Below are 16,773 nucleotides of genomic sequence, written 5' to 3' on the forward strand. Positions count from 1 at the left end.
AAATGCTCCTCAATGCCAACAACAATGGATGAATCTGTTGCAGTAACAGTAAGATGCTAGAGCAACTGGGAATGTGATGGAAGGACATTGTGGATGGTAGGAGTCTGATCAGCAGACAAGACTTGTTTCTACTTCAAAGCAGTTAGAATATCAGGGTTTAAACACAAAGGTTTGCACAAGTTCTTGGAGGAAAAGTCCATAGACTGTTATTGAGACGGGCATGGGGAAGCCACTGCTTGCTCTGGGATTGACACCATGGAATGTTGCTACCATTTGGATTTCTGCCAGGTACTTAAGACCTGGATTGGCCACTATTGGAAACATGATACTGAGCCAGATAGACCTAGTATGGCTATTCTTGTGTAAGACACAAATGAGGTCATAGTAACATAGTAGATGACGGCAGAAAAAGACCTGCACGGTCCATCCAGTCTGCCCAACAAGATAACTCATATTTGCTGCTTTTTGTGTATACCCTACTTTGATTTGTACCTGTGCTCTTCAGGGCACAGACCGTATAAGTCTGCCCAGCACTATTCCCGCCTCCCAACCATCGGCTCTGGCACAGACCGTATAAGTCTGCCCAGCACTATCCCCGCCTCCCAACCTCCAGCCCCGCCTCCCGAACTTGACTAAGCTCCTGAGGATCCATTCCTTCGGCACAGGATTCCTTTATGCTTATCCCACGCATGTTTGAATTCCGTTACCGTTTTCATTTCCACCACCTCCCGCGGGAGGGCATTCCAAGCATCCACTATTCTCTCCGTGAAAAAATACTTCCTGACATTTTTCTTGAGTCTGCCCCCCTTCAATCTCATTTCATGTCCTCTCGTTCTACCATCTTCCCATCTCCGGAAAAGGTTCGTTTGCGGATTAATACCTTTCAAATATTTGAAAGTCTGTATCATATCACCCCTGTTTCTCCTTTCCTCCAGAGTATACATGTTTAGTTCAGCAAGTCTCTCCTCATACGTCTTGTAACGCAAACCCCATACCATTCTCGTAGCTTTCTTTGCACCGCTTCAATTCTTTTTACATCCTTAACAAGATACAGCCTCCAAAACTGAACACAATACTCCAGGTGGGGCTTCACCAACGACTTATACAGGGGCATCAACACCCCCTTTCTTCTGCTGGTCACATCTCTCTCTATACAGCCTAACAACCTTCTAGCTACAGCCACAGCCTTGTCACACTGTTTCGTCGCCTTCAAATCCTCAGATACTATCACCCCAAGATCCCTCTCTCCGCCCGTACCTATCGGACTCTCCCCACCTAACACATACGTCTCCCGTGGATTTCTATTCCCTAAGTGCATCACTTTGCATTTCTTCGCATTGAATTTTAATTGCCAAACGTTAGACCATTCTTCTAGCTTCCTCAGATCCTTTTTCATGTTTTCCACTCCCTCCCGGGTGTCCACTCTGTTACAGATCTTAGTATCATCCGCAAATAGGCAAACAGTTAACAGTGCTTCATTTAAATCTAAAAGCAGTTTCTGCAGTTTTTTTACCATTGAATTCAGTTGCTAGTTGTCTAATATGTTAAGTTTTTACATATCGATACTAGCATTTTATAGATGCTGTTCCATCTAGTTGAAACAGTCCGTTTAAGGCTAGCCTCAAGCTTTTAGAAAACGAAACAGGGATAAGGTTTGTCCCTGTCCCCATCGGCTTTGTCCTCATCCCCTCGTCATGCTCTATGGGTGGAACTAAATGAATGGACAAGATAATTAGCAGGATAACCTCTCTCTAAAGATACAATGGTGGTAAACCTTAGATCACTTTAAAGGCCAGGCAGAGAATGTTAAAGCGCCTGACTAGCCAGGGAAAGCTCAGTATGCAGAGGCGTCTAAGAAAGCAAACAGAATGTTAGAAGTTAAGAAAAGGAATGGAAAATACAAATGAGTATGTTATAATGCCTCTGTATCACTGCATGGTGCAACCACACCTTGAATATTGTGTAAAATAAAAATGAGTATGTTATAATGCCTTTGTATCACTGCATAGTGCAACCACATCTCAAATACTACGTGAAATTCTGGTCATCGCATCTCAAAAAAGAAATAGCAGAATTAGAAAAAGTACAGAGAAGCGCAACAAAAATGATAAAGGAGATGGGACGACTTCTCTATGTTTATGTTTATTAAGATTAAATATACCGTTTACACTAACTGGCAGATCTATGAGGAAGGGCTAAAGTAGCCACGGCTCTTTAGCTTGAAGAAAGATGGCTGAGGGGAGATATGATAGTCTATAAAATATTGAGTGGAGTACAGCAGGTACACAAGTTGCTCATTTGCTCTTTCAAAAAATATTAAGACTAAGGGCATGAAATAAAGCTACTGGATAGTAAATTTAAATCAAACCAGAGAATATTTAGTCATGCAATGTGTGGTTGAAATTTACTGCCAGAGAATGTGGTAGGAGCAGTTAGCTTAGTGGTGTCTGAAAAAGTCTTGGATGGTTTCCTAAAGGAGAGAGGTTCATGGGCCATTATTAGGATGGACTTGAGAAAGTCACTGCTTGTTTCTGGGATCAGCAACATGAAGTCTGTTTTGCTGCTCTGGGATCTTGCCAGGCACATCCACCCAATATTCAGGCTGCTATGTTCCAAAGAGGCATATTTTCAAAGCACTTTGGGAGGCTAAGTTCCATAGGTTTCTATGGAACCTTGGGAGGCTAAGTGCTTTGAAAATGAGCCTGATAGTGACTCAAGTAGAATGATGAAGCACCAAACATCTGGACAGTTACCCTACGTGTAATCTGCAAGAATCCTCAATGAGAAACATTTCAGAGCAAAGACAAGGGATATTTAGCACTGGAAATTTTTACATTAAACAGAGTAACTATATAAAGTTAAAACTCAAGCCTTGACAAATTTTCACTGAATCTGAGCCAGCCCCAAAACTCAGAAGCCAGCAGCTGAAACCTCTTGCTTCTCCTCCACCCCACACCCAAAGTTGTCCACAGTAACTAACTCAAATGGTGGGAGATGTGGGGAGAATACTCTCTGAGATCTAAAGCCAGCTGCTTTAGACACTTATTTAGTATGGCTTTTTTCCCATTCTGGGTTTGTAGTCAGTGAAAGTTTAATAAATCAGTTCCTTAAGGTAGCACTGCATTTATCATGGTCACCTATCAACTTGACACATAAAAGCAAAGCAGAAGGAATAATACAAACATTTCTTTCTCTCCTCACAGAAATTAGGCATAAACCAGTGAAGCTGCAAAAGAAATGAAGAAACTATCGTATTTATGGGCTGAGAATGTCATATGAACTGCCACATTTTGCATGGGGCATAATTTTCATCGTAAATAATGACATCCTTAGTATATGATGTTACACTAGTCTGAGATAAAAGTAATGAGTGTACCACTAATCAGAATAGTTCAAATCAAATACATATTTTTAATTCTTTTCAATTTCCTCCAAGTTGTAAAGGTATGTTTAAGTAATACATTTACTTGCATCTCCATGAAGAACCCCTCATCTATTAACACCCTCAAAATCTTAACAGTAGTTTCTAATAGATATTATCTGTCAACCCACTCCCCCTCCTGTTTTAAGTCTACGAAGTTAGGTTTTTTTTTTTAATATTTGGTTTCTCTTTCATAAACTTGATTAATGATCAAGTTGATTTTTACACAGTATTTGGTTTGAGTGGTCAAACTCAGCTACAAACTTCTTTGTTAACACAATATCAGATTCCCCCCCCCCCCCCCAAACACACACACTGGAAATGGGACCCACTGCATGCTGCTTTCTCTCTCAAGCTGTAATCTACATTACTCAGCAATTTGTACAAGCACATTCTATACACTAGCTATTTGTATCTTATTCTGTAAACTGAATCCCCATTATACACCCCTTCAGAAGGGAGAAGTTTCTTTGTGTTTCAAACTATGTTTGTTGAAAATGACAGTAAAATTGTTTTATATAAATCATTCTAATACAGCACAGCCCAGTCGAAAGAAATACAGGAAGGGAAACTGAAGCCTTTCATTATGAGTTAATGTGCTTGCACTGAATTACATCTGACCCTTAATTTACGTGCATTGGACAACAAGTCTTTCATGAAGATCTATACACAAACAGTATACCTGCATGAAAAAGCTACAGGCATTTCCTGATATAGTACTTAAGAATACCCACCCACAGGGCAACCATTAGTTTTATAAATTCATTGTTTTAATTTTTACAAACCAGATGCATTTAATACAAGATGTTTCACATGAAAGTACTGTCTGTTTTCCAGGCCACACACACAATGTGCATTCACGATCCATGAATGGATGGATCTAGAACTGGGGGGGGGGGGGAGGTGTGTATTCACAATCCACACATGTATGGATCTAGGACTAGGGGGGGGATGAGTGGAGGTGGGAAGGACTATATTCTTCTCAAAATTCAGCATTCAAAAGGACATCAATAGTTATGCAGGAGGACAGTGTGACACACATGAATACGCAAACATGGCAATTTCATAAGTCTTCTTTCCTTTTGGAAAGAAACCTAAAAAGGAATAAAACCAATATTTATTGTTTTTCCTTTACCCAGTACCGATATATGTACTTCTGCCTCATACCACTGGGTTAAATATGGGTGAACAAAAAATTCCCTGGGCCGGACCACCACGATGACCGATCGAAAGGTCTCCATACCGAAGGTGGAAACTTTGAGGGCCCAATTGACCGCTTTGAGGTCTAGAATGAGTCTAAAAGAACCTTCCTTTTTGGGGACCACAAAGTAAATGGAATACCGACCCTGCCTGAGTTCCTCCGAGGGGACGAGACAAATGGCATGGAGAAAAGACAGCCTTTTCAGAGTATCCCTGATGATAGTCACCTTGACAAAAGACTAGCAGGGAGACTCCAGAAATGTATCCAGAAGCAGACACGTTAAGTTCTAAGGCGTACCCTTATCGAATAATCTCTAGTGCCCACTGGTCGGAGGTAATCTGGGCCCACCTCTGAAAAACTGCACCAAACGCGCTCCCACTGGAACCAGAGGCTGGGCCCCGACACCCTCATTGAGAAGGACGAGAGGGGGACTTGAACGAGGCTCTGGTGTCTCTGTTTCCTCTACAGGCCCCACGAAAGAATGTACTGTCGCAGAGGTTTGGAAAAAACAAGAGCGTTGCACCAGAACTGACTTACCCGAACGGAAGCAACAAAAATCATAACCATGACCCCGGCTTGACAACACCCCACGGCACGAAGCTGTGGGCCGATCTTCTGGGAGCCTGAGAACTTTGGTTTCCCCAAGACTGCGAACCAGCTTGTCCAGGTCCTCGCTGAACAACAGAGAGCCTTGAAAAGGGAACTTACTGAGCTTTGACTTAGAAGCAGCATCAGCAGACCAACCTCTAAGCCAAAGAGATCTCCTAGCCGCCATCCCCAAGGCCACAGATTTGGCCAAAGCCCGCAGCAAATCATATAAGGCGTTTGCTAGAAAGGCAGAACCCATCTCCAGCTTAGCCATCTCAGCATCTATGGAAGCCAGATCGTCTGAATACCTATCCAGAACTCTTTCTGACCATCTAAAGCAAGCCCAACCACCAGAGACCCATAGATGGCTGCCTGCACTGTCAAGTTGGACACATCAAAGCTACTCTTCAGCAATGTCTCCAAACGTCGATCCTGAACATCCTTAAGAGCAGTGCCTCCATCTACCGGCACTGTATTGCGCTTTGTGACTGCCGAGCCTACTGCATCTACTACAGGGGGCTTCAGGACGACGCTATAAAAACTGAATCTGGAGCATCCTACTGTGTTCGGATAATGTCCCTGATATCCTGATGCATGGGAAAAGTCTTACCCGGTTTACAAACTCCCTTTAATAAGAGATCCACTTTGCGAGGAGCCTCTGCGACAGTAGATTCTTCCTCCTCTCGAAACTCAAAATAGAGGATATCAACTCCTGTAGATCCTCCTTGTGAAAAAATGCTTATCCCAGAAGGATCCTCACCCAGGATAAGGGTATCCGTCCCCGAATACACATAAGAAGGGTCCTCATCTGCAAAGTCCCCCTGAGCTAAGTCTGACTGCTCCAGTGAGGGCATTTTGAGATCTAGATCAGACTCGAAGTCCTCTTCCAGCTCCCAAGAGCCCCTAAGTCTCTTAGATGGCAGCATCTGTCTGCTAATCTCCTCCTAGAATGAACCCCCGAATGACCCAACTTCTGAAGCAGGAAGGCTTTATACAATTGCATCACAAATTCTGGGGGGGAACCCTCAGAACTAGCAGGCAAGAAAGAAAGATCTGTAGACTGCGTCTGAACTTGAGCAGGGGGTCGGGAAATAGGCTTCTCAGACTCTGTGGAGGAAGACAAAATGGAGGTTGTTCCCCACCAAAACCAGAGCCACTGGTGCATCCTTGCTCATGGAGGATTCTGTGCCCCCCAAAGATAAAGCTGGCATCGCCACGGGAGAGGGATCCGGATCTGAAGCGCTGTCGATCGTGGTGCAGAACTTACATCTGCCATTTCCTCCAACACCGCGGCGCTGACACACAGCATAGCATCGCTTTTCTGCCATGCTGGCAGGACAGACTGCAAAATGGCTGGTCTCCCTGCACTCTTCCTTTGGCGGCCTTTATTTAATTAGTTTAACCACCACCAGTGAACCAGCGATGCTGAAAAAGAGCCTGTACCACCACGAACAGTAAGCAAAGCTAGGAGAGCCACTTTGTATGAAAAGTCTTTTTTTTTTTTAAATCCAAATGCGGCTACCTCTCCCTTACTTTTCCCCTGAAGAATCTGAGATTCTGCCAGTTCAAGCATACACTGTGCTCATACCGGAGGGTAGGTGGGGGGGGGGGGAGGGACCCAGCCACCCGGGTGTAACACCCCCCAAGGCAACAAGAGACCCCCTTGGACCTCTGCTTCAATTAACCAGGCTCAAAACAAATGCACAGAAGGAAACTAACATTATTTATTATTATTATTTTTTTTTTAAACAGACCAACTTAGAAGAAAGAAAGAAAGGAAAAGAGAGAGACTGAAAGGGCTCACCACCTTCCACCTGCTGGAGACCGAGGATACTGGATCTTTCTATTCCTGGCAAGGGCTCTTATTGGCTCTCTCTGAGTCAGAATTCTCTGTCTCCACCTGCTGGAAGGCATGCACAACCCATCAGTCTCTCGCTGGGCTGTTCTGGAGAGACGCTAAGGAAACCGCCTGTTTACCCATTTACTGTGTCTCTTCCACCTATATACCTCTCCAATATCACTGCTGCACTTGGGGGTTGGCCCAGTTTACCACATCATCATTTCTGGGTTTGACCAATATTTAGTGGGTGGCCTGATGCTGGGTCATCCTGAAGGAGTTAGGAGGAGGACCAAAAAGGAGGAAGAGGAGAATGGGGCATGGACTACAGTACATTTTGTGTATGGGGGAGAGGAGAAACAGGAGTAGGGGAAAGAGTTAGGCTACTGAGGAGATTGAGAATCTAGGAAAGTATGGGGGATAGGAGAGGGGGAAGGGTAGTAAATTGTGTAAGGACAGGAATTAGCAGCTTATGATCTTTAGTCCTTTTAAGAGGAGTGGATGGTGTTGCTTTGGAGTCCACTATAGAATAAATGCTTAGTCAGTGAAATACATTTAATGTTGCCGGACATTTTGAGAGCTAGAAGATGGATATATTTGCTACTACAGGGGTGGCTGTGTTTGAAATGTGTTCTTTAGAGTAAAAGTCACAGGCAAGGCAACAGATAAGGGAAGAGCTGCATTATTTTTATAAAAGTTTTTTTTTTTGTTAACAGAAAGGATTACATTGATAGCACTGCAGTAAAAGTGGGAAAAGAAGAGACTGGAGGGTTTATAGCAGTGCACTCTTCTGGGATAAGTTCTCACATTTCTGAGGATGCAAAGTACTGGTAATATGAAGCTCCATTTTACCTCCCTGTGAATAGGGAGCGTCTGAACAGCTATGTAGATTCAATTTTGGCTGGACTGAAAGGGCTAGATTTGGAATCTATGATATACAAAGCAACATAGATTCATGGGACAGAGAGAGCTTATGCTGGGATTTGGCTATATGTCCTAAAGGTTGGGAGGATGACCTTTCATCATGATTACAGACTGTAGAAGTCCCTGGGACACCCTTTTTGCTGGTATTCCCCATTTTGTTTGGGCAGAAGGACCATGTGGTGAGGGATAGAAAGTGGAATAGTAATATCTAGAGGACATATTAAAAAGGATAATATACTAGAATCCCCTTGAGAGCCTTCATGGGATTATCAAGGGAGAAGGCTAGAGTTTTAGTGACTAGTTAAAATTCCTGAACTGGATTACAATTTTATCAGTACCTTTTAATTACAGATTTACTGCCCATCTAACAATGCAAATTACAACATCAACATATACATCACACACTAAATAAAATTACAGATATACAAAATCAACAGGCATAATATAAATACTAGACTAAAATGACAATCCTACAACACAGTGGAATCAAATGCATTTATTTGGAATAATACCCGACGCGACCACATAAATCAACGGACAGAAATAAACTTCTGAAATATGATAGTTGCCATAGCCAACCGTTGAAACGTAACCTCCCATATAGTTAGTTTCTAAGAGTTAAAAAACTATGTTCAGATACTAATGATTTTCAGAAACAGATGCATGTAATGGCTGATAGATTTAAACAGAGGGGATATCCACATAGCTATATAGAGGAAGGGATGCTAAAAACAAAAGAACATCAAAGAGGTAACCTCCTCCATGGAAATAATAATATTCCTGATAAGAATGCAGATAAAATTGTGTGTACCCTTTATTTTGACCATGTGTCATGTGATATTATTAAAATATTTAGAAAACATTGGACACTTGTTCAGAATATACCGTGCTTTTCTGAGAAACAACTGATGATAGCATTTAAGAGAAATAGAAATTTAAAAGATTTTTTAGCACCATCAGCATTACCAGTACCTGTAAGGAAAGATCCAGTATGGGGGCATTTCCCATGCTTGAATTGTTGTTTTTGTACAGTAAATTTGAAAGCAAAATTTTTTGAACATCCAAAAACAGGAGAAAATTTTGAACTAAAACAATATTCGAATTGTAAAACATCTCAGGTTGTCTATGCAATTATTTGTCCTTGTGGACTTGTATATATTGGTAAAAGTACGTATATTCAACAAACGTATTGCTGAACATAAGAGTGCCATAAAAAACAAGATGTTTGAAAAACCACTGGTAGAACATATGCATGATTTTAAGCACTCCTTTGAAGAATTGAGATTTCTTGTATTATTGAGAATCAAAACACATTGGAGAGGTGGAGATGTCAACAAATTGTTGTTAAAAGCAGAACAGAGGCTTATTTTTAAATTTAATACAGTGAAACCATATGGGTTAAATCAAGAGAATGATTACTCGGTTTTTCTATGACAATGCCTTTTTGAAAGCATTGTGTTTGTATCCATTTGTTTAGATAAGCTTTTATTAATTTAGGTCATCAGTTTTGTAATTTTTATTAACATTTTATAATTAAGCATTGTTTATTTTGCAATCTGGCTCTCAAATGCAAAATATTTATCTACTACTACTACTATTTAACATTTCTAGAGCGCTACAAAGTGTACGCAGCGCTGTACAAACACAGAAGAAAGACAGTCCCTGCTCAAAGAGCTTACAATCTAAATAGACAAAAAGTAAAGCATTTAATATTTAAGCAGTCAAGCACAAGAGAACAGTCACAGAAGGACTGAAGATGTTGAAGGGTGGTCAGTGTGATTAGGTGTAACTCTGGTTGGAGTAGTGGGAGAAGGTGATAGAATAGAAATGGGTGAGGTAAAGTAATGAGTGGGTTGATAGGGAGGTTATATAAGACATGTCACTCTAGGGGTGGGTGGGTAGAGGGGTAGGGTGGGCGGGACTAAGTCTAAAGCAGGAGAAGGTATTCTCTGCAGCCTATCTGTGAGATGGAAAATGCTCTCTGAAGCTGCTGCTGCTATTTTTATATTTATATTTATCTGGCCCTTTAAGATAATTGTAATGTGCTTAGAGATGACCTTTAACCTTATGATGATGCTATATGAGTCATGGGTCTCACAGAAGCTATTAATCTTAATGAATATCAATTCAGTTAGAAGTAGCAGATAATGTAGACAGGTTATTTATTCCTAAATAATTTTGGGGTTTTTGTTAAGAATATCAGTGGAAAAACTAGAATGTCTAGAGTCTTTTAAAAGCTGATTTTGAGCTGTGTGTAAGAAGTTTTTTTACATTTAGTGGACTGTCCCCTGCCTTCAGATAAACTCATTTAAAATAAAATAAATTATGTGCCTAGTGCAAAAATCAGGACACTTATTTGGTAGTCTGTCTAATATACATGGAGGCATATTTTCAAAGCACTTAGCCTCCCAAAGTTCCATAGAAACCTTTGGAACTTAGCCTCCCAAAGTGCTTTGAAAATAAGCCTGTTAGTGTACATTTAGATATGCATCTTATCCGATGATACTTTTATTTTTTGTTTTTATATCTGTGTAGAACTAGATTTTTGGAATAACTGTTCTCATCTCACTACTAGTGTATATGATATACTTATATACACTTTTGATAGGTATGTATAAAGAAATTTCTTCCCCTCTTCATTGAATTGTTTTGATTCTAACTGTATGATCTTAACATTTTTTTATTGAGAGGTATAAATGTGATGTGAGTAATTGTAGATTAAAAATTTTACATGATGTATGATTTTAATGATAATTATAAATATTTGTTTTATAGATGATATCATGTAGGTCCATACATGTTTTTTAGAACTTTTGAAGGATTGTTTTATTTATATTGAATCTTTTTTAAATAATTGCATCTTAAATAATTGCTTTTTATTAGTTGAATCATGCTTATGACATTGTTAAATGGTTATATATGTTTTTACATTTGTGTTTTGTTTTTATAGTTTGTACCCCTGACGCAGCCTGAGGGCGAAACGTGGCCAAGTCGGGTATTATTCCAAATAAATGCATTTGATTCCACTGTTTTGTAAGCAGTTGTGTGCCTTTTTGTTTTTTTGGAATCCTACAACACTACATGACTCTCTAATAGAGAGGACCTTTGACTGTCTGTTTCCTGACAGAACATCAAGCCTCATCATATGTTTAAAAATCTCTTGAAATAAAAAAGCTAACTGCTTCTTGAATGTCAATAAATTACACTCCAACATAAAACATTCAGGAATACCTTAAATGGATCCAGCCACCAAGAAGGAAGAGCTCACAATGACCGACTGCTACTCTTGATGTGAGGACAACCAATGAGCTCTTCCCCACAGAACATAAGGAATGCACCGGCTCATACTGTAACACTTCCTTCAAATACATCAGCTCCTCATTTTGAAGAATCTTAAAAATTATAGTACAAACCTTAAATCTGACTTTCAGCAATTAGGAACCAATTACGTGTCACCAAGCCTAAGTCCTTCAGTTTGTGCCCATAAGCAACCAAGCACTGGAAGTCTCAACAACTTGTAACATCCAGGTTTGCCTATATTTGAACCATCCATGCCAATATAATGCCTGTGAAACTAAACAAAATCTGTTGGATATGAATAAAAGTTAATACAATAAATGAAGCTTGTATAAAGCAGAGTTTACAGTGGCTTTGACTTGCTCTCTGCATGCATGAAAGAGCAGAGTCAAATTTTATCCCAAGACTATGAATCATTAAAGGAGTATTAATACATCTCCAACTGAAAAACTACTCAGTTCAATGGTCAAAGGAAAATGACAAACTCAACGAATTTTGATTTTCATGATACTAAGAACAAGATGATTGTCGCTCAAAAATAAATCACTGTAAAGCGATTGCTAGAAAATGAGTTTTAGGGTACAACCAGGCCCCTTTTTTTTCAAAGATGTTATTAGCTTCCGAGGGAAAAAAAAAAAGAGCATATAGCGCAGAAAGGCAGCAATATAAATCAAGGGGGGGGAGGATCAAAGATTTACATGTAGTAGGTAGTGTTTAATAAGATATGTAATTGTACTCAAGCATTTTGTAGGTGCTCTCAGGATGAGAAATTTTGACTAGGGATTATTTTCAGTTAGCATGACTATTGGGAATTCAGTAGTGGAAGCTAGGGATGATGGAATCAACAAATTGTTAACAGTTTGGTAAGTATTTTTATAGTGCAGATCAAGGTGAGCAGAAGGTGAATGTGGTGTAGGAAGAGAGATTTGCAGAAAGAATCGGGTAATGATTCACTGACCTACCTTTGGTTAAGGCCTTCCAGAGTGGTACATAACCTCAAGCATTTCTCTTAAAACCAATCAAATAAAGACACAAATTCCTGTTCATGTAAAACTAAATTATGAAGTGTGAGCTTTGCCTCAGGGACTGGAAATACAAAAACAATCATCGCTTCGGAGACCATCTTGGAAGCCCAGATCAGATATATTCCACGTACTAGAAAAAGTAGAAAGAAGAGAAAAAGACAGACAGCATGGTTAAAATGTGAAGTGAAAGAGGCTAATAGAGCCAAAAGAACATCTTTCAAAAAAAATGGAAAAAGGGTCTGAATGAAGAAAACAAGCAGCAGCATAAGCACTGGCAAGGTAGATGCAAAGCACTGATAAGGAAGGCTAAAAGACAATTTTGAAAAGAAAATTTCCATAGAGATAAAATCTCAGTGGTAACTTTTTCAGATATATCAGAAGCAGAAATCATGTGAGGGAATTGGTGTGACCATTAGATCAAAGAATAAAAGGGGCACTCAGGAAGAACAAGGCCATAGTGAAGAGACTAAATGAATCCTTTGCTTCAGTCTTTACTGTAGAGAATGTTAGAGATCTACCTGTGCTAGAAATGGTATTCAAAGATGACAAAATAGAGGACAAACACATCTCGGTGAACCTGCAGACATTCTGAGCCAAACTGACAAGTTATATAGAAGACCGTTTCTTGTCCAACTTTGCCCCACTCACCTTGGAGGCTGTCACCCAGGGGTTTCACAAATTTTCCAAAACGTACTGTCGGCTAGAACCTTGCCCTAATTAGTTGCTCAAATCAGCACCTTCCTGCATTCTTGCAGATCTCACTACCTACCTCAACTAAATGCGCGAACGCAGTCTATTCCCTGTATCACATGGCAACATATTACTTACGCCTTGATTCCAAAGGACGCCAAGAAAAAAAGGAGTGATCTTACCAACTGTCGCCCTATCGCTTCAATACCACTTTTTGTAAAACTGATGCGGAGTGCATTGTGACGCAACAAGTTACTGACTATCTTGACAAGTTTTCTGTTTTTCAGGAATCTCAGTCTGGGTTTCGTTCCCTTCACAGCACCGAAACCGTGCTAATCACTTTACTTAACAGCTTTCAGCAGGAAATAGCTCTAGGCAAAAGCCTACTGTTATTACAGTTCAGTATGTCAAGTGCTTTTGACATGGGTGATCACACCATACTGCTGAACCTTCTTGACAGCATAGGAATCTGCGGACATGTTCATAACTGGATTAAGGGCTTTCTCTCTTCCAGAACTTACCAAGTTATCGCCAACTCAGATTTATCGCAGTCGTGGAAAGCAACTTGTGGAGTCCCTCAAGGCTCTCCGCTATCGCCAACTCTCTTCAATATTATGATGATTCCACTGGCCAAGACCTTAAGTAACTTAGGACTTAACCCGCATATTTATGCTGATTATGTTACTATTTATATTTCCTTCAAAAATGACTTGTCCGAGATCGCTAGAGAAATTAACCGCTGTTTAAATACGATGTACTTTTGGGCATCTTCTTTCAAACTCAAGCTGAATGCTGACAAAACACATACTGTCTACTATTATCATCTCAGCACAACAAGTACACACCTCCCACATTAAACACCCCCACCTTAAACCTTCCCATACTAAATAGCCTCAAACTTTTAGGAGTCACCCTTGACTGCTCACTTTCACTCGAACAACATGTTAAAGCCACCACAAAGAAGATGTTCTTCTCGCTGTGGAAACTAAAAAGAATAAAACCATTCTTCCCTCAAGAGGTCTTTCGCAACCTCATACAGTCCATCGTACTATGCCATCTGGATTACTGTAACAAAGTGTATGCTGGATGTAAACAGCAACTAATTAAGAAAAATACAGCGGCCAGATTGGTTTGTGGAAAGTCCAAGTTTGAGAGTGCCACGCCCCTCCGAAAGAAACTACACTGGCTTCCTGTCAAAGAACGTATCACCTTTAAACTTGGCTCTCTAATTCACAAAATCCTATATTGTGAAGTACCTGGCTATATGATAGATCTCATCATCCTGCCGCTTCGGAATACATTCAGATTCTCCCGTTCATATCTTACCCTTCATTTTCCCAACTGCAACGGCATCAAGTACAAGTCCACGTATGCTACCTCCTTCTCTTTCATTAGCACTCAGCTTTGGAATTCTTTGCCGAGGACCATAAAAACCATCACAGATCATCTAACTTTCAGGAAATCTCTGAAGACCATGTTATTTGGAAGTGCTTATCCCACTGCCTCTTTATGTGTCTCCACTGCTGGAAGCGCATCGATCTAGAGACATTTGGATACATCCCCCTTCCCTCTTAGTTCCCCTTCTCCTTCCGTCCATTCCTACTCTTCCCCAGTATCTCTTGTAGGTTTTCTGCTGTATTAGCTTCATTTTACTGCATTGGCGTCTGCCTCTGTGGTGCACTGAAAGCCACATTGATCCTGACACTGTTGGGGAAACTGTGGGGTACAAATGAGATAATAAATAAATAAATAAAAATAAATAAATAACCTTGACTGGATAGTATACAGCCATAGTACTGAATTAAATTCAAAACTGCTGATGTTAGTGATCTGAAAGCCATCATTAAAATTGTCCATGGTACCTAAAGATTGGAAGGTAGCAGATCTAATGACAAATTTTTAAAAACTTTCCAGGAATGATCTGGAAATTACACACAGTAAGCCTGACAACAGTGCCAAGCAAAATGACAGAAACTATTATAAAGTACAACTTACCAACATGTAGACAAACATGGTTTAATGGAACAAAATCAATAAGGATTCAGCCAAGGGAAATCTTGCCTCATCAATGTTAAATTTTTTTGAATACGTGAAGAAACACGTGGATAAAGGTGAAGAAGTTGAAATATTGTTATCTAGATTTTCAGAAAGCCTTTGACAAAAGTTCCTCATGAGATGCTCCTGTGAAAATTAAAAGGCCATGGGATAGGAGGCAAGGAAAAATTATATCTTACCTGATAATTCTCTTTCCTTTAGTCACAGCAGAAGAATCCAGACTTGTATGTTACGACCATCTAACAGAAGGTGGAGAGAAGAGTGCACCAAACTGAACTCTGATATAGGACAGTATGTTCCTTGGCCGATCAGTATTTCTCATTACAAAGCAGAAGGAACAATTAAAGAAACAGGACTCCCTCCTCAAAGAAAATTCTCCACATATAAATCAGAACAATGTGAAAAAACGAACAACAGCAACCTGCTAAACAGAGAAACAAAAGAAAAAGACAGGTACCAGCCTCACTACTAGGGGGGGGGGGGGGAGGAGGCAAGGGGCCTTTGAATTCGTATGCTGTGACTAAAGAAAGGAAAATTATTAGGTAAGATCATTTTCCCTTCCTTGTCATCAGCAGCAGATTAATCCAGACTTGTGGGATGTAGCAAAGCAGTCCTCAAATAGGATGGGATTCCAAAATTGACACAGAAAGAATAGATGCTCCAAAGAAAGCCTCCCCTCACGCCGAAACATCCACACGATAAAGTTTAGAAAATGTATGCAACAAAGATCAGGTAGCTGATCTACAGATTTCTTCCAGAGAAAAAAAACAAAACACGAGACTCCACCCAAGAGGAACCCGAATTATAGCTATGTAATGCAAGGTTCCATGTTAGGAGTCACTGACCAAGAAAGGGATCTAGGTGTCGTCGTTGATGATACATTGAAACTTTCTGCTCAGTGTGCTGCGGCGGCTAAGAAAGAAAATAGAATGCTCGGTATTATTACGAAAAGAATGAAAATAAAATGAAGACGTTATAATGCCTTCGCATCGCTCCATGGTGCGACCACATCTCGAATACTATGTTCAATTCCGGTCACCGCATCTCAAAAAAGATATACAGTAGTAGAATTAGAAAAGGTGCAGAGAAGGGTGATAAAAATGATAAAGGGGATGGGATGACTTCCCTATGAGGAAAGGCTAAAGCGGCTAGGGCTCTTCAGCTTGGAAAAAAAGATGGCTGAGGGGAGATATGATAGAGGTCTATAACATAATGAGTGGAGTGGAAAGGGTAGACGTGAAGCAACTGTTCACTCTTTCCAAAAATACTAAGACTAGGAGGCATTCAATGAAGCTACAAAGTAGTAAATTTAAAACGAATCGGAGAAAATATTTCTTCACTCAACGTATAATTAAACTCTGGAATTCGTTGCCAGAGAATGTGGTAAAAGGCTGTTAGCTTAGTAGAGTTTAAAAAAGGTTTGGACGGCTTCCTAAAGGAAAAGTCCATAGACCATTATTAAATTGGACTTGGGAAAATCCACTATTTTTTTTTTTATTTGTACCCCGCGCTTTCCCACTCATGGCAGGCTCAATGCGGCTTAGGTACTTATTTGTACCTGGGGCAATGGAGGGTTAAGTGACTTGCCCAGAGTCACAAGGAGCTGCCTGTGCCTGCAGTGGGAATCGAACCCAGTTCCCCAGGACCAAAGTCCACCACTGTAACCACTAGGCCACTCCTCCACCTGGGATAAACAGTATATGATGTTTTGTACTTTTTTGGGATCTTGCCAGGT

At 40.4% G+C, this 16,773-nt stretch overlaps 1 protein-coding gene across 5 annotated transcripts in view; it reads right to left on the reverse strand.

Annotated features, from left to right (window-relative positions):
• Window positions 1–16,773, reverse strand: part of ZZZ3 (zinc finger ZZ-type containing 3) — a 152,338-nt gene that overhangs the window by 114,621 nt on the left and 20,944 nt on the right. The window contains exon 2 of one of the 5 annotated variants that reach the window (XM_030205404.1): window positions 12,231–12,423. The exons of the other annotated variants lie outside the window; for them this stretch is intronic. The gene's annotated coding sequence lies outside the window, so the exon portion shown is untranslated. The remainder of the gene's footprint in view (window positions 1–12,230; window positions 12,424–16,773) is intronic. 5 annotated transcript variants of the gene reach the window in all.

Source organism: Microcaecilia unicolor, chromosome 6, assembly GCF_901765095.1.
Source record: "Microcaecilia unicolor chromosome 6, aMicUni1.1, whole genome shotgun sequence".
In the NCBI taxonomy this organism is placed as follows: domain Eukaryota; kingdom Metazoa; phylum Chordata; class Amphibia; order Gymnophiona; family Siphonopidae; genus Microcaecilia; species Microcaecilia unicolor.